Consider the following 22,914-nt stretch of genomic DNA (forward strand, 5'->3'; position numbering starts at 1 on the left):
ACATCATTTTTCCATCTTATGGAGGGATTTATAACCTACATTTGATCTTATATTAACAAATTGATCTGCTCCTAAGAAGGAAGGTAAGTAGGATTTGCCAGGCCTAATTCTGAGTTCTCCCTTAAAAAGCCCAGCAGCCATGACTTCTACATGACCAAGGATGTCTATAGGAGTCATGATTAAAAGGAATCCTTGATCACATTTCAACCCTTGACAACAGCCACAGGATCAGTGTGAAGCAGTGGCGAGTGTGGTGTGTGAGCCGTTTTCCAGGACACCTTCAGGTAGGGAGCTGCTCACTGAATGTTGGAGGGGAACTGAACTCAACCTGGATTCCCAGGCCCTGATCTGTGTGAATCATCACGTGAAGGTAAGATTGAGTACAGTAAGAGTCTGTTTTTGGGAGAGGATGAGATTCAGAAGTCTGGTCTTGGTGTCCTGAAGAAAAGGAGCACATGAGGCATCCTAGGTCAGCTTCCCTAGCACAGAGGGCAAGGAACCATTGACCTGCTTGAATGAAGAACAGTGACATGAGAGACTACAGAGGTGTGAAAAGAGAGGTGCTATCTTCTTCTTTAATTTGGCATGCAGCTTCTATTCTGACTGTCTGATCCCTCAAACCTGGTGCATATTGAATTTGTTGGCCAGAGCTTCTTCCCTAAGGGATGACAGGCAGCTCCTGCTGTCACATACTTTGTAGAATCTTGAGCATCTGGTGAGTTCCATGTGCACAGAACAAGCTGCAGCTTGCTTACTGCATGAGAGCGATTTTCAGTTTGTGGGAATCACCTGTGCTCAGGCCTTGTTTCTCTTGCAGATGAATGATGCCAGGGAGGAGAAATGGTTGAAATTCAGGTAAGAAGACAGGGAAATTTCCCGAATGCACAACTTACATTTTGTTTTTACAAGGGATATCACTATGTGTCCTGGCTAACCTGATCCTCTCTATGTAGAATAGACAGATCTGAAACTCAAACTTATCCACACCTGCTTCTTCTGCTGTGTGCTGCAATCACACATGTGTACTGCTGTTCATGGCTTCAAGGTCTGTATAGCATCAATGGTGAATTCCTCCAAACATGTGAGGTGAAATTGTTCCTATTCTGATCTTTTTCATCTTGACAGGTTCATGTTTTACCTGAAGGAACATTCAAGCAGGCTGGACTTGAAGCAGGGGGCTAACTGCAAATGTGACCTACAAAAAAGAGTCTGTGACCCCTATGAATAGAACCTAGAGGTGAGAAGTGTTGTCATCAATTCTTTTGTAGATAAAAGACAGTGAACTGAAGGAGGTGTGTCCTAGCTGGTAGATCATTGGAAATGTAGCACAGAGTGTTAACTTGTAGCACTAACCTCCTTTCCACAGGATCTCCACCTGCAGTCCAGTTACCAGTCACATGACTTTAATTTTGAATTTTGAAGGAAAAGCTTTTACTTCAAGGACACTAATGGTAGATGCACTGCAGACAGCTACTCATTCTAGATAGGAGCTTCTAGTTGTCCTCATCCAACACAAGCAAGCAGTCCACTTCCTTGCTGAATTTCATGGATAGTCTTGTCCGGCCCCACCATTGCTGTCTTTACTTGTCAAAACCTGTTTGGTTGCAATTTAGGCCATTGAACCTTGTTCACTGTTGCCAGTTCATGGGGAGTCCATGGCTGCCAGGTATCCTGATGCTGAACCAACTAGGATTCTGGGCAGGACACTCTGGACTGTGAGAGTAGAGGTGATCATTCCCTGCCCCAATGCACTGTGGAACATCCAAGGAGAATACAGTCCCAGGTCCTTCATGTCCTGTTGTTTATGTTGTGGTTCCTACAGAGCTCAGATTTACATAAGACCGGAAAGAGATGGTTGTCTTTTGGGACTTGCTTCACACATAGAATACAGTCATCTTAAGATGCACTGTTTTCTAGACAATTTCAAATACTGACAATGAATATGTGCTCTTTGCCCCACATCCTCTACATGTATTAATTTCATCTTTGTTTGTATTTCAAACTGTCATCTCGTGACTGCATTTGGCACAATAACTTGTTTCTCTATGTGGGTAGGACATTTTCAAATCTGACTTCAAAAACACCTTCCCACACTATTCCCAGCTTCTATTTCGAGTGACTTAGTTGAGTTGGAGAGCATGAGAACATGGGATACACTGGGAGTAAGAGACAATTTGAAGAGGGAGGATTTAGAGAGGATGGGAGAGACAGAATGGAGTCTCCATGGGGAGAGGGATGTGCAGTGGGGTAATAACAGTGGAGACTATGTGCTGCATATTTAAGATTCCCTGTCCATCTTTTCCACATGTCCTTGTGTTTAAAGTGATGAACCCTATACATCAGGAGCCACAGGCTGGAGATTTCCAGCTGTGGTCTGAAAGAGCAGAAGTAGGAGCTATGCAGGAATTACAGATGGCAGTGTGCGCAGTTACCCAACATGTAGTGTCTGTGTCCAGACCAGGAGGAGGTAAGCCATCTACCACATGTTTCTCCACAATTCTCAAGGAAGAATATTTCCAATCTGGCCTTCCTCAGAATTTGTAGTAACGGGGTCCTGAGCCAATACAATATCCAAGCTAGGCATGAATGTACATAACCTGTGGACCACTCTCCAAGGAAACACCTCAGCAATACTCATTAATCTGTACATCCCTTCAGGTTGTTCTCCTGGTGAAATCATTCCCCCCATGAGGACAAATGAAGATCCTTCCCTTGTTTCCTCCTCCTCGCAGAGAACACACAGTGGTTTTTCCATCTAAGTAGGAATCCATCAACTCAGACCGTGAGAGTTTGTGCCTCATTTCAGACATGTGTTCCCTGCTCACAAAGGAGTGACAGTGTGTCTTTCTTCACCTTCAGCTGTCCTGTCCCTCCTGCATGCTACAAACAAGGAGTCAGTCCTGAACACCTGTGTAGTACACTGATTCATATTAAGTACTGAAGATTCTGAATTAACCTGCGTTGCTAACTTCTCTGGGATCACCGGCTTCTGTTGAGAGGACAAACAGAGAACACTACTCATTTCCAGTTTTCAGTGAGTCTTCTAGATCCCCACCTTTCTCCCAAACTCTCCCCTTCAAATCAACATTGTGAATGAACCTCAGAATCTCCGGGTTCAGTGAACACAGGCTTAAAGATCTTCTACTGCACTGGCTGTCCCAGGGTCTCCCCTTACCAGAACTGAAATGCTCAGAAGACTTTAGACTATGGGGTAGCTTGATCCTTGTGTGTAGACTACACAAGAGTGGTAAGAAAAGCCGAGGCCTAGGGCTATATATCCATGCTATCCTGGTGGCTGTCCCAGTAACCAACTGAAACTGACATGAGCCTGATCTGCCATTTAGAGGCCCTACAACTGCTTTGACAGTCCTTGAACTTTCCTTGAATCAGAACTCCATCTTCCCTAACTGAATTCCATCCTCCTTAGTACCTGGTATGTAATAGGCCATGGCTAGTATCTATCCACTATTTTACACAAAAACAATGCTCAGCCCATGCATCCCAAACTGCATTGGAAAATGCTTACAATCAATAAGGACAACAAAATGGAGCCTCAACAAAGATCTTTTTTTTAAACATGATCAGGGTCAGTCATGGAGCCCATGTTCTCAGAGTTAAATGATGGGTGTAGGAGACAAAAACAGAATGAGGATGTGTAAGGGCCAGGGCATTCTGAATATGTAAGGACTTTGGCTCACTATAGAAATGTGCGACAGTTTTCACTACTGCTACTTAGAGCAGACAGGAACATGTCAGAGTCACATGAACTGACAAACTGCCAGTGATGGCTTAAGTCTCATGACCACCAGGAATGGGATTGTTAATATGCTCGGAGATGTAGAACATCACAATGTCAGCTGTCTGCTGTCCTATGAATGTCACACTCTAATTGTCAACATAAAGACATGACCCTGTTTGTAGTTATGGTGATATCAGTCAGGAAAATGTAAAATTACTATAGACATTGAGGGCTGAAATGATAGTCTGTTAAAAACCCACATACATTCTGCTGGAAGCAGTTGATATACCTGTGTCCATTACTCTGAGAAGCTCAAAGTTTCTCCTGGCTATCAGAGTAAGTTTTTCCGTTACATTTATTACTATTTTTGAAGGGGCAAATGCTCATGAAAGTGGGTTGATGTTGAATGTCATCACTGTCACATAGGTTTGTATATTCCATCCCCACTAGGCTCTTCTGCTGAGAAAACTATAAAATAAACCAGAAAATGTTAGGTGACTGGAGGAACAGGGGATGAAAATGCCATGTAACAATGTGTATTGCACTCCTGATGTCCATCCCACAATTTTCCCTGTTGTGTTGCATTAGGCCCTTGAACATCCGAGGTTAAAGAACCTGCTCCATCATTAGTAAGTCGTTTAAAACTATTTGTTCACAGCCATTGGAAGTATTAGTCTAGTTGATCAAAATAGAAAGTAAGAGCAGGAAACCACAACAATTCACCGTGGGCTTTGCTGAACTGTGATTGGTCTCTTGCATGAACTATCACAAAGACTAATTGTGAGGTAAGCTAGATATCAGGCCATGTGAAGTGCTACCTGAGCTGTGTTTTGTCCTTGTACTACAATGGATTTGTTTGGTGAGTGAGCATTTGGACTCAGTCATTTTTCACAGAGTTGGGCTTTCCAAGCCGTTTGTCTCTTGAAAAGTGAGAACTGCAGCATCACCCTAGGCATGGCAGCAGTTTGCTGAGAAAACGTGGTGTAGGTAGCACTTCTCTCCTCTCTGATACAAAACACATTTGAGGAGGAACAATTAGAATCTAAGAGGGTAAACATTTTCTCACACATATATTATGATAGCAATAAGATATTATATATATGATATTCTTCCTATATTCCTGAGTGACATATTCTATGTTGCATTTCTAGCCACGAGCATGAATGGTCACACTTGCTAGCAAGCAAACAGGCCCAGAGACAATGGACTGTTTGCTGCTGGTACCTAGCTGGTGTGTTTTTCAGTAGCTACCAGTAAAGCAGGCTTCAGTCTTGATGCCCTTAACTGACACCAATACCTGGGCAAAGGACCTACTGTGGCAGTTCATGGAATCTCACAAGAGACAGCTCAAGTGGACCAGGGGCTCCAACCCCATGTGATGGTCTCTAAGAATGTGAATTTCAGAATGCAGACATAATGCCCAAGAGGACAGACATGCATAATGTGCACTTTTTATATCTCTGGCCATGGGAGGGAGCATATTGTGTTACCTGAGAGAAGTGAGCTCATGATGAGTCTCACAATTTAACACCCTCCTTCTTCACTGCCTGCCTGATGGATGGTACAGGAACAGGGGAGTCAATACCAGCTATTCATACACACATCTTTACACACCCTACTTCAACTTTGTGAGTACCGTAATTCTCTTTTTTTTTTGGTTTTTCCAGACAGTGTTTCTCTGTGGCTTTGGAAGCTGTCCTGGAACTAGCTCTTGTAGACCAGCCTGGTCTCGAACTTACAGAGATCCTCCTACCTCTGCCTCCTGAGTGCTGGGATTAAAGGCGTTCGCCACCAATGCCCGGCTTTTAATTCTCATTTTTTTTTATCAATGTGTGTGTGTGTGTGTGTGTAGAGAGAGAGAGAGAGAGAGAGAGAAAGAGAGAGAGATATATAGAGATAGAGAGAGAGATTTGTTTCATATATGGAGTTTGGATGAATATGTTTTATTTTATTTTTCAGGTTGATTTATTTCCTATAAATTCAGACATTGTGATTGGAATCAAACTTGAATCTCAAGTCTCGGTAAGGGCTTTGTTTTATTTTATTTTCACCAGGTTTTTTGTTAGGTGATGCTTTCTAAAAGGGTTGCTGCAAACTATAAATACAACTACAGTGTAACAAATCCAAGGATACCATTTTAGATGACACATCAGTTGGTAAAGGAGCACACAGACTGAAATCTTTGGCTACTTGGTGCAAAAGGACCTTCTGGGAGGTTTTGCTGAGTAACTTGGAATTCGAACACTGAATTTAATGTAGACTTTTCCACTGATGGTTTCCGTGCATAGAACTTAGGCTTATTTTCAACTTTTTCCTACAAGATTGTGGGAAGGGATCTAATATATAGCTTTCCATATTTCGGTAACATGTAGGATAGCCTGAGAGGCCATAGAGAAGACCTGGAAGAAATTAAAAAAATACTTTTGCTCCTTAGCAGATCTCAAGAGCCTGAGAAGAGAAATGGGAGTCAGGAACACATGTCTTTATGGAGTACTTTCCCCAAGTAGAAGAGGCTGATTAAGGAGTAGGGTAAGTCCCTGCCTAGATTTCAGAACCATTATGCATGCTTTATACTGTATTTTCCCAACAGATGTAGTAGGCAATATTTTAGCTACACTGATTCTGTAACTGTGATTGCTTCTCTGTACTGACTGCAGTTACAGATTGTTTATTGGTGAGGCTGCATTCTGAGAATGCATCATTAAACAATTTCTTCACTGTGATGACATTATAGATTGTTTTTTTAAATTTTATTTTCCAGTTTAAATTTAGATAAGAAACAAGGTTGCTTCACAAGTCAGTTCCAGGTCCCTCTCCCATTCCCTCCCTTCCTCCCGAGCCCTCCCCTGCCCCCCGTTATCCCCTCATTTCCCCAGGGAGGGTGAGGCCCTCCATGGGGGTGTGCATAGTCTGTCATTTCATATAGGGCAGGGCCTAGACCCTTCCCCAAGAGTTCGGGGTGAGAGTGCACCTCACATTGTTCTATGGGAGTCCAAAGTCCGTGTGTATACTTGGGATGGGTACTGATCTGCTGCCCAAGGCTCAATAGATTCCCTAGGCCTCCTCACTGACACCCAGATTCAGGGGGTCTTGATCAGTCCCATGCTGGCTTCCCAGGCTGATGCCTGGGATTCAAGAGTTAACCTTTGTCTGGTCAGCTGTTTCTGGGGGTTAAACCAGCCCAGTCTTAATCCCTTTGATCATCAGTCCTCCCTCTCTGTTACTGGCTTTCTTGAGTTCAGCTCAGTACTTAACCAAGGGAGTCTGCCTCTTCTTCGATCAGCCACTAAATAAAGTTTCTGTTTCCCAGACTCTCTGGCCATAGGATTGTAGGCTGGCACTCCCCAGATCTATGTCTAAAATCCATATATGAGAGAGTACATGCCATGTTTCTCTTTTTGTGACTGGGTTACCTCACTCAGGATGGTTTCTTCTAGTGTCATCCATTTGCCTGCGAATCTCATGATTCCATTATTTTTTTCTGCTGAATAGTACTCCATTGTGTAGATGTACCACATTTTCTCTATCCACTCTTCAGGTGAGGGACATCTAGGTTGCTTCCAAGTTCTGGCAATTACAAATAAAGCTGCTATGAACATAGTGGAACAGACATCTTTGTTGTATGAATGGGCATCTTTTGGATATATGCCTAAGAGTGGAGTTGCTGGGTCTTGTGGTAGGTTTATTCCCATTTTTCTGAGGAATCTCCATACTGCTTTCCAAAGTGGCTGAACCAGTTGGCACTCCCACCAGCAATGGAGGAGTGTCCCCCTTTCACCACATCCTCTCCAGCATAAATTGTCATTGGTGTTTTTGATTTTAGCCATTCTGACAGGAGTGAGATGGTATCTCAGAGTTGCTTTGATTTGCATTTCCCGGATGGCTAAGGATGTTGAGCACTTTCTCAAGTGCCTCTCAGCCATTTTAGACTCCTCTATTGAAAACTCTCTATTTAGTTCTGCAGCCCACTTTTTAATAGGGTCCTTTGGTGTTTTGGAGACTTGCTTCTTGAGTTCTTTGTAAATTTTGGAGATCAACCCTCTGTCAGATGTGGGATTAGTGAATATTTTTTCCCATTCTGTGGGCTGCCTTTTTGTCTTGCTGACTGTGTCCTTTGCCTTACAGAAGCTTCTCAGTTTCAGTAGGTCCCATTTATTAATTGTTGATCTCACTGTCTGTGCTACTGGTGTTATGTTCAGGAAGCTGTCTCCTGTACCAATTCGTTCAAGGGTACCACCCACTTTCTCTTCTAAGAGGTTCAGTGTGGCTGGATTTATGTTGAGGTCTTTGATCCATTTGGACTTAAGTTTTGTGCATGGCGATAAACATGGATCGATCCGCATTCTTCTACATGCCAGTCTCCAATTATGCCAGCACCATTTGTTGAAGATGCTTTCTTTATTCCATTGTATATTTTTAGCTTCTTTGTCAAAGATCAGATGTTCGTACGTGTGTGGGTTAATACCCGGATTTTCAATTCGATTCCATTGGTCTACCTGTCTATTTTTGTGCCAATACCAAGCTGTTTTCAGGACTATAGCTCTATAATAGAGCTTGAGGTCAGGGATGGTGATGCCTCCGGACGTTGCCTTGTTGAACAGGGTTGTTTTGGCTATCCTGGGTCTTTTGTTTTTCCATACAAAATTGATTATTGTTCTTTCAAGGTCTGTGAAGAATTGTGCTGGGATTTTAATGGGGATTGCATTGAATCTGTAGATTGCTTTTGGCAGGATTGCCATTTTTACTACATTGATCCTACCTATCCAAGAGCATGGGAGATCTTTCCATTTTCTGAGGGCTTCTTTAATTTCTTTCTTTAAAGATTCAAAGTTCTTACGATACAGGTCTTTCACTTGTTTGGTTAGCGTTACCCCAAGGTATTTTATGTTGTTTGTGGCAATTGTAAAGGGTGATGTTTCTCTGATTTCTCTTTCAGCCCTTTTATCATCTGTATATAGTAGGGCTACTGATTTTCTTGAGTTGATCTTGTAGCCTGCCACTTTGCTGAAGGTGTTAATCAGCTGTAAGAGTTCCCTGGTAGAGTTCTTTGGGTCATTGATGTAAACTATCATATCGTCTGCAAACAGTGAAAGTTTGACCTCTTCCTTCCCAATTTGTATCCCCTTGATCCCCCTTTGTTGTCGTATGGCAATAGCTAGAACTTCAAGTACCATGTTGAAAAGATATGGAGAGAGTGGACAGCCTTGTTTTGTTCCTGATTAGAGGAATTGCGTTGAGTTTCTGTCCATTTAGTTTGATGTTGGCTGTTGGTTTACTGTATATAGCTTTTATTATGTTTAAGTATGTCCCTGTTATCCCAGATCTCTCCAAGACCTTTATCATGAAGGGGTGTTGGATTTTGTCAAAGGCTTTTTCAGCATCTAGTGAGATGATCATGTGATTTTTGTTTTTCAGCTTGTTTATATGGTGGATTACGTTGATGGATTTTCATATGTTGAACCATCCCTGCATCTCAAGTAATGTCTGTCTTTGAGGGTGAGATGTGTTTCTTGTATGCAGCAGAAGGAAGGGTTCTGTCTTCGAATCCATTCTGCTAGTCTGTGTCTTTTTATGGGTGAGTTAAGGCCGTTAATATTGAGGGATATTAATGACCATTGATTGCTCATCCTTCTTCGATTTGCGATGGTTGTTGTTGGTGGAATTATGGGTGGAATTTCGCCCCTTTGTTCTTTTGGCTGTTGGTAGAGAGGGATTCTCTAATGCTTATGTTTTTCTGGTTGTAGTTAGCTTCCTTGGGTTGGAGTTTTCCTTCCAAAATTTTCTGTAGGGCTGGGTTAGTGGACACATATTGCTTGAATCTAGTTTTGTCATGGAATATCTTGTTTTCTCCGTCTATAGTGATTGAGAGCTTTGCCGGGTATAATAGTCTGGGCTGGCATCCATGGTCTCTTAGTGCAGGTAGAATATCTATCCAGGACCTTCTGGCTTTCAGCGTTTCCATGGAGAAATCAGGTGTAATTCTGATAGGTCTGCCTTTATATGTTACTTGACCTTTTTCCTTAGCTGCTCTTAATATTCTTTCTTTATTCTGTATGTTTGGGCTCTTGATTATTATGTGGCGAGGGGATTTTTTTTGTGGTCCACTCTATTTGGTGTTCTGTAGGCTTCTTGTACCTTCATTGGCATGTCTTTCTTAAGGTTGGGAAAGTTTTCTTCTATGATTTTGTTGAATATGCCTTCTGCCCCTTTGAGGTGGATTTCTTCTCTTTCTTCTATACCTATTATTCTTAGGTTTGGTCTTTTCATGGTGTCCCATAATTCCTGGATGTTTTGTGTTAAGGATTTGTTGGATTTAAGGTTTTCTTTGGTTGATAAATCCATTTCTCCTAATGTATCTTCAACACTTGAGATTCTCTCTTCCATCTCTTCTATTCTGTTGGTAATGCTTGTATTGGTAGTGCCTGACTGTTTGTCCAGCTTTTCTATTTTCTGCCTTTCTTCAGATTGTGTTTTTTTAGTGTCTCTATTTCAGTATCAACCCTTGCAGCGTTTGCATTGCTTCTTGCAATTTTCTGTTTATCTGTTCGTCCGTTTGTTGCCTTTTATGAATTTTTTGGTTTGTTCTTTCTTCCATTTCTTGCAGTTTTTTGTTTGCTTTTTGTTCCATTTCTTGGATTTTGTGCTTTGTTTCTTCTTCCATTTCCTGCCTTTTTTGGTTTGTTTCTTCCTCCATTTTTTTCATTTTTTGCTTTGTTTTTTCTACCATTTCTTGCATTTTTTGCTTTGTTTCTTCTTCCATTTCCTGCCTTATTTGGTATGTTTCTTCTTCTAATTCTTGCATTTTTTGCTTTGCTTTTTCTTCCATTTCTTGCATTTTTTGCTTCATTTCTTCTTCCATTTCGTGCCTTTTTTGGTTTGTTTTTTCTTCCAATTCTTGCATTTTTTGGTTTGTTTTTTCTTCCATTTCTTGCATTTTTTGGTTTGTTTTTTCTTCCATTTCTTTGAGGGATTTTCCAATATCCTCTTTTAGGGCCTCTATCATTTTCATGAAAGTACTTTTAAGGTCGTTCTCTTCTGCTTCCTTCGCGTTGGAATATTGGGGTCTTGCTGGTGTGGAGTCTCTAGAATCTGGCGGTGTCATATTTGTTTTTCTGTTGCTGACTGTGTTTTTGTATTGTCTCTTTCCCATCTCTTCTTCTAGTGGGTGCAGAAAGAGCCCCTTCCTGGTCTGGGGACCAGAGTTCCCTTTGGTGGGTGCTAGTAAGTCCAGTAATCTGGTGGTTCTTCTATGCCTTGTCCAAATGCTGGTCCGTGGGTAGAGAAGAAGAACAGGAATCTGGGGCACTTAGCCTCCTACCTGGTCCCCTGGACCCTATGCTGGGTCCTGTTGTACCTGATCTGGAACAGCTACTCCCCTGGTCTCCCTGGCTCCTGTAGTTTCCTGGTCTCTTTGGTGGGAGAGAAGATCTGGAGTCTGGGGTGCTTGGCTCCCGCCGGGATTGGGAGCTCTGTGCAGTTCCCAGGCGATCTGCAGGCTCTGGAACACAGGCCAGGAAGCTGGCCTGTTTACCTGATGATGCCAGAGGGACAGCTACTTCCTGTACTCCCAGCCTCCTCTCCTTTCCTGGAATCGTTGGTGGGAGAGAAGATCTGGAGTCTGGGGTGCTTGGCTCCCGCCGGGATTGGGAGCTCTGTGCAGTTCCCAGGCGATCTGCAGGCTCTGGAACACAGGCCGGGAAGCTGGCCTGTTTACCTCTTTTCTTCCATTTCTTGCATTTTTTGGTTTGTTTTTTCTTCCATTTCTTTGAGGGATTTTCCAATATCCTCTTTTAGGGCCTCTATCATTTTCATGGAAGTGCTTTTAAGGTCGTTCTCTTCTGCTTCGTCTGCATTGGAATGTTGGGGTCTTGCTGGTGTGGAGTCTCTAGAATCTGGCAGTGTCATATTTGTTTTTCTGTTGCTGACTGTGTTTTTGTATTGTCTCTTTCCCATCTCTTCTTCTAGTGGGTGCAGAAAGAGCCCCTTACTGGTCTGGGGACCAGAGTTCCCTTTTAGTGGGTGCTAGCAAGTCCAATAATCTGGTGTTTCTTCTATTCCTTGTCCGAATGCTGGTCCCGTGGGTGGAGAAGAAGAACAGGAATCTGGGGTGCTTATCCTCTTACCTGGTCCCCTGGACCCTATGCTGGGTCCTGTTGTACTTGATCCAGAACAGCTACTCCCCTGGTCACCCTGCCTCCTCTCCTTAATTCTCATTTTTAATTGGTCTAATTAATAAATACCTGGAGTCCGATATGGAGGAAAATTCTGAGATATCAGAGAGAAGGAGCAAGCCATGGCCATAGCTTACTTCCTTATCAACTCAGCAGACAATAGAGTGAGTTCCTGTTTGTCCCTGTTACATTCTTCCCAACTATCTCACTTCCTATCTGTCTGACAGACTTCTGTGGTTAGTTAGTGGCAAGCTCCATTCTCTGATTCTCATTCAGGTTTCCTTCCTACAAGCAAGATATCACCACACAGTTCTGTTCACCTCCCAGTGGAGGACACTGGGTACCAGAGATGTTCAGTAGCTTGCTCTTTTGAAGGGAACATGAGAATTTGTAACACTGTTTAAATTCCTTTGACTCAGATATGATAAAAATTGTGGTAACAGCTCAGGTCACTTGCAGAATTGTAATAAACCTTCCTTTCTCTCTGCAGATTTCCAGGTTCTGTTTTATAAGTTCTGCACCAAAGCTCCTTTCACCATATGTGATTCCTGTGTCATCTAGGTAAGTGTCCAATGGGATGGGGTGCAGGAAGCACAGGGCCCAGGTACACACGTGGTGGTGGAATACTGCTTCTCCTGCTTGATACTAGAGCCTTTTTATAGGACAGTAGCAGGGATTCAATTACAAGTGACAGTCAGAGCTTACTAGGAGACCACACTGATTTCTATCTCAGGAAAGTCACATGGGATGAAAATGGAGATTGCCCCTTCCTTGTTAGGTCCTGAATTTCACAAAGATAAACCTGCTATTATCTGAGAGGCCACAGGTCTAGGGCTGGTGAATGAATATTTCTGCCAGTCTCATTCGTTGTCTTAAATCAGTTTTCTCTTGTCTGTGCCTGGTCACAACGTGAGTCATGGACCTTCAACTCCTAACCTGCAGATGTGCACATTGAGCATTGGTGATATTGAAAGAGGAGTGTGTCTCTCACCTCTCATTTCCTGGAAGATTACTCTGTCATTCCTGAGGTCCAGAGAAGCTCAGAGGTTACACAGGACATTATGAGGGCATGCTGTTCAGGACCATTCAGTGGTCAGTCTTGCACTTTCTAAGTGCAGACAACGACCCAAATCACCAACAATATCCGTGTAACCTACCGGAGTGTCCACTAGTGAAAGCCTCCCAGTAGGTAGATATTCTTGAATCCCTGCCTCTGGCCAATTTAGACCACAATGATTTCTGACAGTGTTTAATGTTACGTATACCTCTCTGTCTGCAGGATAACCCAGAAAACATGTCTGAGAGGGAAAACAGTATCTCAGACAACCCTTGGGAATTGCATGTGCTTTTCTTTCTGAATTCTATACTGGATCTTGTGAAAGGCAGAGTCCATGGAGCTCTGTCCCATGCAATCACTAACTTGAAGAAGGAGAACTTGAGTACACACAGTTGAACCATGGTCACTGGTATTATAAACAATGTACAAACAAGTATTGAAGCACTCAATCCGACTTCCTATATACTCTCTATAAATTGGCATTCTTTGCATTTGCCTGAGATCTCCAAATTAACAGCTCTTCATTCCACTAGTTGCTATTCTAGATGTGTTCGATCTTTGATATTAATCTATAGACTCATTAAAATACAGTTTGTTGCTCCTACACCTAATATACCAACAAATAGGACCTAACCTAGAAGAGATATCAAGGGCAGAAGAGATACCTCCAGGCCCAGTGTCTGGTACCAGTACCTCCCATAAAGCTTCAGAGTTCCAGAAAGGCTACAGTGACATAGAGGAGACTGGAAACTTGTAAGATACCACAAAGATCAGCAACAGACACAGCCAAATCCTGTCACTGATTTTATTGTAGTCACCTATGTATTTCAAAGCAGAGAAAATGAAATGTATATAAATGGCTGTAGAACATTATTTAAGGACATAGAATAGTGAACCCATTGGAATATTAAAAACAGTCTCCATTTCAAATGTCCAAAATCCAAACCCTATAAAGTTCACATAAAAATCATGGAAGACATCCACATAATTTCCTGCCTAATATAGAAAAAGATCATAAATAACATGGAACCATGTGCCATGAAAATTCAGAAACTGGAACAGGGTTGAGCAGACTCTTACTTAGGACATCTAGAGAGAGCCTTGCCCCTGAAACACCTCAGCAGACAACAAATGCTTCTATTTGCCCATTGATTGGCTATGTAGAGGTGGAAGTGTAGTGTGCACTGTGAGCTGTGATGAGGGCTGATACCTCTCCCATTGATGGGATGGAGACAGCTGACTATCTGGATCTCATAATAGCTCTGTATTCGAGGGTAGAATCAGGTGGGGAAGCATCAGAGCCTGATACCTAGATACTCCTTTGTGCTCTGCATGCTCCTCCACTTTTACCACCTTGAACATTGTCAGTTTAAGCACATGAATGACACTCACACACACACTCATCGCATAGTTTTCTAGGGTCAGGCGTATAAACTCCTGTCCTGACACATGCCTCCTTCCCTGATTAGGTACAATACAGTACTGGACTTCAGACCCCACTGATAAACACTACTCACATACCATACATCTTCAAATACATTCCTAAATATCGGTCATGCAGTAGTTCCCATCCAGCCACATGCTAATTTCTAGGCATCAATTCTTTCTGAGCAAAGAACGCTCATATGGCTCATAGATTTGTCAGCATTGAACCCTGAGTGACACTCACTTAACCCCACATTAAGTGCTAGTTTTTGGGCTGTGCTGGATAATCTGCCACTCTGCCCAAAATGCACAGCTATTTTGGGGCTCCACAGGACATCATCACACCATGGAAGAACAACATGCACTGAAAGTTATCAGGCCAGCTTCTGCATCCCATCACATAAGCGACATTCTCCAGTGTTAACATCAGGCCTCATAGGATACCTCAGGACCTCATAGCACATACAGTTTTATGATGTCAAATCTGCTAGGTATGAAACAACACTCAGGCCATGACACATCTTATAAAAATAGCTGAATCATTTTAAACAAACATCCCCCTACAGTAGTCTCAGATTCATCGATGTGTATCATTCCTGGTGACTTCCCTAATGCCTCAAACATGCACTTACCTTCAGGGTCCCCTGGATAACAGAGCAGCCTCCGCCAACCTACTCTAATATTAACAGGCCTGGACTGACACAAATTCATCCCATCATCTAACATGTATCGAGTATTTATTGTTCTCTGCTAGATGCCCTGCCCTACTCTTCCCCACTGATATGCATAGTTATTCATCAGGCCCTTTAGACACCCCACCTCTCCTGTGACCACACATCTACTTCTAGGTATCATGTCTTGTTTGACCTCCTTCCCCACAAACCACTAGCTGTCAGACCATGCTGTGAACCTCACCTCCTGTCACACTCATGAAATTTCCTGCCCGGTATTGACCCATTGGACATCCTACCTTAGTACAAGTCACCAATTTCTGATGAACTCTTCCTCAAGCACACAGAGTGCTGTGTCTCAGGCTCTACTGCAGTTACTGTGCCATGCTGCACGTTAACTTCTACTGCAGTGCCATACACAGTGGTGTCTATCTAGTCACCTGACTGAAAAACCCAACATCCCATATAATGTGCTAAGGTTGAGACCAAGTTTGTCAAACAATCTTACTCTAGACTGCTGGCCAACAAACACTGCTCTTAAAGAAACACACACACACACACACACACACACACACACACACACACACACAAACAAACTCACTATGAGCCTGGTACTTTAATTAATTTTGTCTCATTTACTCAGGGGCAAGCACGTATGGATTTATAACTCACATTTAATATTACAATAACATTATTTTCTCCAAAGTGGGAAGGTAAGTAGGCCTTATGACCCATGATGCTGATTTCCCCCTTAACAAGTCCAGCAACCATGACTTCTCTATGAAAAATGATGGCCTTCGGGGTAATACTTAAGACGAATTCATAATCATGGTGCAACCCTTGATGACAGCCACAGATTCTGTGTGTAGCAGTGGAGAGTGTGATGTGTGAACTGTTTTCCAAGAAACCTTCAGGTAGGGAGCAGTTCAGTGAGTTTTCAAGGGGAACTGAACTCAACATGGATTCCAAGGCCCTGATCCGTGTGAATCATCACGTGAAGGTAAGATTGAGTACAGTAACTATCTGTTTGTGAGAGAGGGTGAGATTCAGAAGCCTGGTCTTGAAGTCCTGAAGAAATGAGCAAATGAGCCGGGAGGTGGTGGTGCATGCCTTTAATCCCAGGACTCGGGAGGCAGAGACAGGCAGGTTGCTGTGTGTTCGAGGCCGGGCTGGACCAAAACAATACAGAGAAACCCTGTCTCGTAAAAACCAAAAAAAAAAAAAAAAAAAAAAAAAAAGAAAGGAGCAAATGAGTTGGGATATCCTAGCATCCTCAGCACAGAGGGAAATTTACTATTGACCTGCCAGACTGAAGAGTAATGACAGAATGAGAAATCATGGTTGCGTGATCTTGGCATCCAGCTTCTCTTCTGATCATCTGATCCTGGCATTTTCTCAAACAATGGTGCATATTGAATTTGTTGACCAGATCTTCATCCCTGCAGGATGGCAGGTAGCTTGTGCTGTCACTTACTTTCTAGAACTCTGACTATCTGATGAGTACCATGTGCACAGATCAAGTAGCAGCTTGCATAGTGGATTACAGAGATTTTCAGTTTGTGGGAATCAACTGTGCTCTGGCCTTGTTTCTGTTGCAGATCAAAGAAGCCTGGGCTGTGAAATGGTTAAATTCAGGAAATGAGGAATGGAAATTTCCTAAATGCGGATTTTGTATTTTGTGTTTTGTATTTGTTTTGAGAGATAATTCAGTATGGATACTGGCTAACTTGAGCCTCTCTATGTAAAACAGGAAGATATCAAAATCACAGAGATGCAAGCCTCCCTCATCTCCTAAGTGCTGTCTGGCTTCATGTACTGTATTGCATCAATGGTAATTTCTTCCAAACATGTGAGGTAGAATGTTACAATTTTTTTTTTGCTTTTTTATCTGAAAAGGGTCAGGGATTGACCTGAAGGCCCATTCTTCCAGGATGGTCTTTAAACAGGGAGGACTCTAAATCTGGCCTTCAGAATAAAGTCTATGTCCACTATGAACAGACTCGTGGCGGTGAGAAGTTCTGTCATGAGTTCTGTGGACACAAGTCAGTGAACTGAAGCAGGTGTGCCCTAGCTGACAGATCCTTGGATATAAGGCACAGAGTAGTAACGTGTAGGACTAACCTTGTTTCCCCAGAATCTACACCTGCAGTCCAGTTATAAGTCATATGACTTTCATATGATTCATTACAATAGTGAAGATTGTCTCCCTGGTCTGATTGATTGAGTTCTTTCCTTTTAGGCCATCAGAACAAGTCTTATAACCAAGGTGGGTCACCGAGATATTAGGTAGTTGTCTTGGGATTTTGAAGTCTGTTCTTTCACTTCAAGGGCACTAATGGTAGAGACACTGCAGAAAGTCACATACTCTGGATAGGGTTTTCTAGTTGTCCTCATCCAACGCAAGGAAGATTCCACTTTCCTGCTGACTTCCATGGCTAGTCTTGTCATGGCCTCCCATTGCTGCATTTACTTGTCAAATCTGTTTGGGTTGCACATTGGGCCATGGATCCCTGTTCATAGCTGCAGGCTAATGGGGAATCTAGGGCTGCAGGTGTCCTGATACTAAGCCAACTATGACTCTGAGAAGCAGACTGGGCTGTTTTCAGGGTAGAGGTGATCCTTCCCCTCCTCAGTACACTGTGGACCATCCCAAAGATAACTGTCCTATTACATGTCCTTTGAGTCCTGTCATTTAATTTCTGGCCCTGATAGACCTTCAGAGTTTACATATGAAAGAATAGAGGTGATTGGCTTTTGGGACTTGTTTGTCACATATAATACAGTCATCTTAAGATCCATTGTTTTGTGGAAATTTTCAAATACTGAGGCTCAATATGTGCTGTTTGCCCCACATCCACTTCATATATTAATTTTATCTTTGTTTGTATTTGAAACTGTCATCTATCCTTTGCAATTGGCACACTAGCTTGTTTCTCTATACGGGTAGGCAAATTTAAAAATCTGACATCAAAATCACCAGTCCCATACTACTCCCGTCTTTTATGTCACTAACTGAGTTGAGTTGGAGACCATGAGTCCCTGGGATATAGAGGTACCAAGAGACAATTTGCAGAGGGATGAGTTAAAGAATATGGGAGAGACAGAATGGAGTCTCCACGGGGAGAGGGATGTGCAGTGGGGTAAGAACATTACAGACTGAGTGCTGCATATTTCAGATTCCCTTTCTATCCTTTCCATGTGTCCTTGTTTTTAAACTGATGAACTCTATACATCAGGAGCCACAGGCTAGAGATTTCCAGCTGTGGTCTAAATGAGCAGAAGTAGGAGCTATGCAGGAATTACAGATGGCATTGTGCCCAGGTACACAGCATCTAGTGTCTGTGTCCAGCAAAGGAGGAGGTAAGCCATCCTCCACAGGTTTCTCCCCAAGTAACCACAATTCTCAAGGAAAAATGTTTCAGGGCTGACTCCCCTCAGAATCTGCAGTACAGGGACCTCTGAGCCAATACCATGTCCACACTGGCTGTGGATGTACAGTCTACGTGAACCAGTCTTCAGAGAAACACCTCAGCAATGCTCACTAATCTGTTCATCCCTTCAGGTTCTGTTCTTGTGAAATGTTTCCCCCATAAGGGCAAGGATGCACCTTCCCTTCTTGCCTCCTCCCTGCTGTTTTGCTTGTGGCCTTCATTTATCCCTGTGTACTGTCCATCAGAAAAGCATAGTCACACGTGTGCTGGTCAAGTTTATGTGTTTGTGAGGAGACTTCACTGAAGGGAGTTTTCTCAGAACTATATTTGTCTCCTGATAGGAAGGTGACAGCAACTTGGAGGAAATTGGTTGTCAATGTGCATGGAATGCTGGGAGTTTTCTCCATTTTGGAAGTGAGTAGGGCTTTCCTAGGCTAGGAAACACCCACCAGAGTTCCGGTCAGTGTTCTTAAAACAACTTTGTACTGTATCCCCCTTGGGACATGGGTCAGTCCTGGACAGGCTGTGTGAACATAGAGTAAATTTTTGAGTACCTCAAGGCTGAAGTCATCACTGAGACCACTGTACCAGCCTGTGATAGATGAGAAGTTTTTGGTCGATGGTGTAAAATTGCCTCTGGCTTTCAAGTAGGAAGCAGAAAGCTGGCCAGGCATGCTTCCTAAATCCCAGGGGAATGTGGTCATTGAGCTGATGTTACAGAGGATAAAAGGAGAAAGACAGTATCACCCTAGACAGGGCTTCAGATGGATGTTGAGAGAACCTGTTGTAGGTAGCACATCTGTCTGCTCTGACACTAGCATCATTTAGGAGGTACCGCTTGAATCAAAGCGGCTGAACATCTCCTCACGTATGAATATTATGATAGCAATAAGATATGTTATATGCGATATTTTTTCTATCACACCCAGTGATTTAGTCTATGTTGTTTTTTACTTCCAGGAGGGTGAAGGTTCAAACTTACTAGCAAGGAAATAGCCCCAGAGACAATGAGCTGTTTGCTGCTGGCATGTAAATGGTGTGTTTGTCAGTAGTTATACCAGTAAAGCAGGCTTAAATTCTGATGCCCTTAACTAACACCAGTACCTGGCAAGGGACACTTCCCTACCGTGGCAGGTCATGGATTCTCACAAGAGACATCACAAGTGGACCAGGGGCTCCAAGCCCATGTGATGGTCTCTAAGAATGTGAATCTCAGAATGCAGACACAATGACCAAAAGAGCAGAGGAGCCTAATGTGCACTTTTTATATCTCTGACCACAGGAGGGAGCATGTTGTGGCCTTTAGACTGTTTCCTGGGAGAAGTCAGCTCATGATAAGACTCACACACTTCACACCCTCCTTGCTCCCTGTCTGCCTGATGGATGGTACAGTAAGAGGGGATTCAACACAAGCTATTTATAAATGCATCTTTACACACACTACTACAACTTTGTCTGTACTATAATTGTGGTTCTTAATTGGTCTAAATAAATAAATACCTGGAGTCCTATATGGAGGAAAATGATGAGATAACAGACAGAAGGAGCAAGATAGCTTACCTCCTCAGCAACTGAAGAGACAAGAGAGTGAATTCCCATTTCCCTGTGTTATATTCTGCCCAGCTATCGCATTTCATGTCTGTCTGTACAGAACTCTGTGGTTAGTTAGTGGCAAGTTCCATTCTAAAATCCTCAGACAAGCAATCTTTGTACAGACAAGATATCACCACACAGTTCTGTTTACCTCCCAGTGGAGGAATCATAGTCCTGGAGATGTTCAGTGGCTTGCTCTATTGGAGAGAGCATTACTGATTAGAACACTGTTCAAATTCCTTTGACTCAGATATGATAACAATTGTGATAACAGCCTGGGTGACTTGAATTCTCAGAGGTCAACTACAGAATTGTAATTGACCTTCCTTTCTCACCTCAGATCTCCAAGTTCTGTTTGACTTGTTCTGTGACAAAGCTACTTTTACCATATGTGCATCCTGAGTCATCTAGGTGAGTGTCAAATGGGATTGGGTGCAGGAAGCATTGGGTCTAGTTTCTCACATGGTAATGGTAAACTGCTTTTCCTATTTGATACTAGAGCCTTTTTATGTGACAGTAGCAAGAAAGCCAGGACAAGCAGGAATGAGAACTTCCTAGGAGACCCACCGAATTCTACCTCAGAACATCACATGGGATGGAAATGGAGATTGGCTAGTCCTCATCAGTTCCTGATTTTCATAAAGATTAACCAGCTCTTATCTGAGACGCCACCGGTCTTGGGATTGTGAATGAGTCTTCTGTGAGTATCATAAGGGATCTAGAATGAGCCTTCTCTTGTAGGTGCCTGGCCACAAAGTGAATCGTGGACTCCAACTCCTGATCTGCAGACGTGCACATTGCACATTAGTGACCCTGAAGGAGGAGTGTGCCTCTCAGCTCTCATTTACTGGAAGATTACCATGTCAATGCCGAGGTCCAGAGGAGCTCAGAGGTTCCACAGCGAATCATGGGGACACGCTGTGGAGAACAATTCAGTGGTCACTCTTCCACCTTCCAAGTGCAGACAACGACCCAAATCACCAACAACATCTATGGATTCTACCGGAGGGTCCACTAGTGAGAGCCTCCCAGTGGGTAGATACTGTTGAATATCTACCCCTGCACAACTTAGACCCATTTGCATTCTGGCAGTGTAGCATGTTCTATGCCTTTCTGTGTGCAGGATAACCCAAAAACATGCATGAGAGGGAAAGAAATTATCTCAGAAGAGCCTTGGGAAGTGAATGACCTCCTCCTTCTGAACTCTAGAATGGATGTTGAGTAGGGCAAAGTCAATGGAACCCTGTCCCAAGCAATCACTAGCTTGAAGAAGATTGCTTTTACCAATACCTCCCATAAAGTTTCAGAGTTCCACAAAGGCTACAGGGATATGGAGGAGACTGGACATCAACTCACATACAGTTTTAGCATATCGAACCTGCTTGGTATTGAAACAACACTCAGGCCATGGCACATCCTATAAAGATAGCTGAAGGCCCTTTAAATAAACATCCCCCTATAGTAGTCTCAACTTCATTGACAGATATCATGTCTGGTGACTTCCCTAATGCCTCACACATACACTTACTTTCAGGTACCCCTGGATAACAGAGCAGCCTCTACCAACCTACTCTAATATTAACAGGCCTGGATTGATACAAATTCATCCCATCATCTAACATGTATTTAATACAAAGGTGCCCTGCTAGATGCCCTGTCCTACTCCTCCCCACTGATATGCATAGTTATTCATCAGGATCTTTAGACACCCACCACTCCTATGACCACACATCTAATTCTAGGTATCAGGTTTTGTTTGACCTCCTATCCCACAAAGCACTATCTTTCAGACCATGCTGTGAACTTCACCTCCTGTCACACTCATGAAATTGTCTGCTCAGTTTTGACCCATTGGACATCCTAACTCTGCACTTGTCACAACTTCAGTGCCAGTCACCATTTCTGATGGTGTCCTCCTCAAGCACACAGAGTGCTGGGTATCAGGCTCTATTACTATTAATGTGCCATGCTGTACATTAACTACTCCTGCAGTCATACAGAGTGATGTCCTTCACATTCACCTGAAGCCAACCTGCCTTCCCATATGATGTGCCAAGTTTGAAAGTAAGCTTGTCACACATTCTTGCTATACACTGCTGACCACCAAACACTACTATATTCCATGGTCTTATGGAAACACACACACACACACACACACACACACACTATGAGCCTGGTACATTTATGAATTTTGTCTCATATACTCAGAGGCAAACACCTATGGATTTATAAGTCACAATTGATCTTAACATAAACATTGTTTTCTCCAAAGTGGGAAGGTAGGTAGGCCTTGCAACCCATGATATTGATTTCCCCCTGAACACGTCCAGCAACCATGACTTCTCTATGACCAATGATGACCATAGGGGTCATACTTAAGAGGAATCCTTCATTATGGTGCAAACCTTGATGTCAGCCACAGGTTCAGTGTGAAGCAGTGGTGAGCATGGTGTGTGAGCTCTATTCCAGAACACCTTCAGGTAGAGACCACACTGAATTCTACCTCAGGAAAGTCACATGGGACAAAAATGGATATTGCCCCTTCCTTGTTAGGTCCTGAATTTGGCAAAGATAAACCTGCTATTATCTGAGAGGCCACAGGTCTAGGGCTGGTGAATGAATATTTCTGCAGTATCATTCGATGTCTAAAATCAGATTTCTCTTGTCTGTGCCTGGTCACAACGTAAGTCATGGATCCTGAACTGCAGATGTGCACCTTGAGCATTTGTGATATTTAAAGAGGAGTGTGTCTCACAAATCCCATCTCCTGGAAGATTACTATACCAATCCTGAGGTCCTGAGAGCTCAGAGTTTACATAGCACATTA

At 43.0% G+C, this 22,914-nt stretch overlaps 1 long non-coding RNA gene across 1 annotated transcript; it reads left to right on the top strand.

Annotated features, from left to right (window-relative positions):
* Positions 1-1,136: 1,136 nt before the first annotated feature.
* Positions 1,137-21,309, top strand: LOC121136261. The gene is made up of 4 exons (XR_005873409.1): positions 1,137-1,237; positions 2,324-2,467; positions 2,860-3,034; positions 20,829-21,309. It is a non-coding gene; the product is annotated as an uncharacterized LOC121136261 (long non-coding RNA).
* The last annotated feature ends 1,605 nt before the right edge of the window (positions 21,310-22,914 follow it).

Source organism: Mesocricetus auratus, unplaced genomic scaffold (assembly GCF_017639785.1).
Source record: "Mesocricetus auratus isolate SY011 unplaced genomic scaffold, BCM_Maur_2.0 Super-Scaffold_100055, whole genome shotgun sequence".
NCBI lineage: Eukaryota > Metazoa > Chordata > Mammalia > Rodentia > Cricetidae > Mesocricetus > Mesocricetus auratus.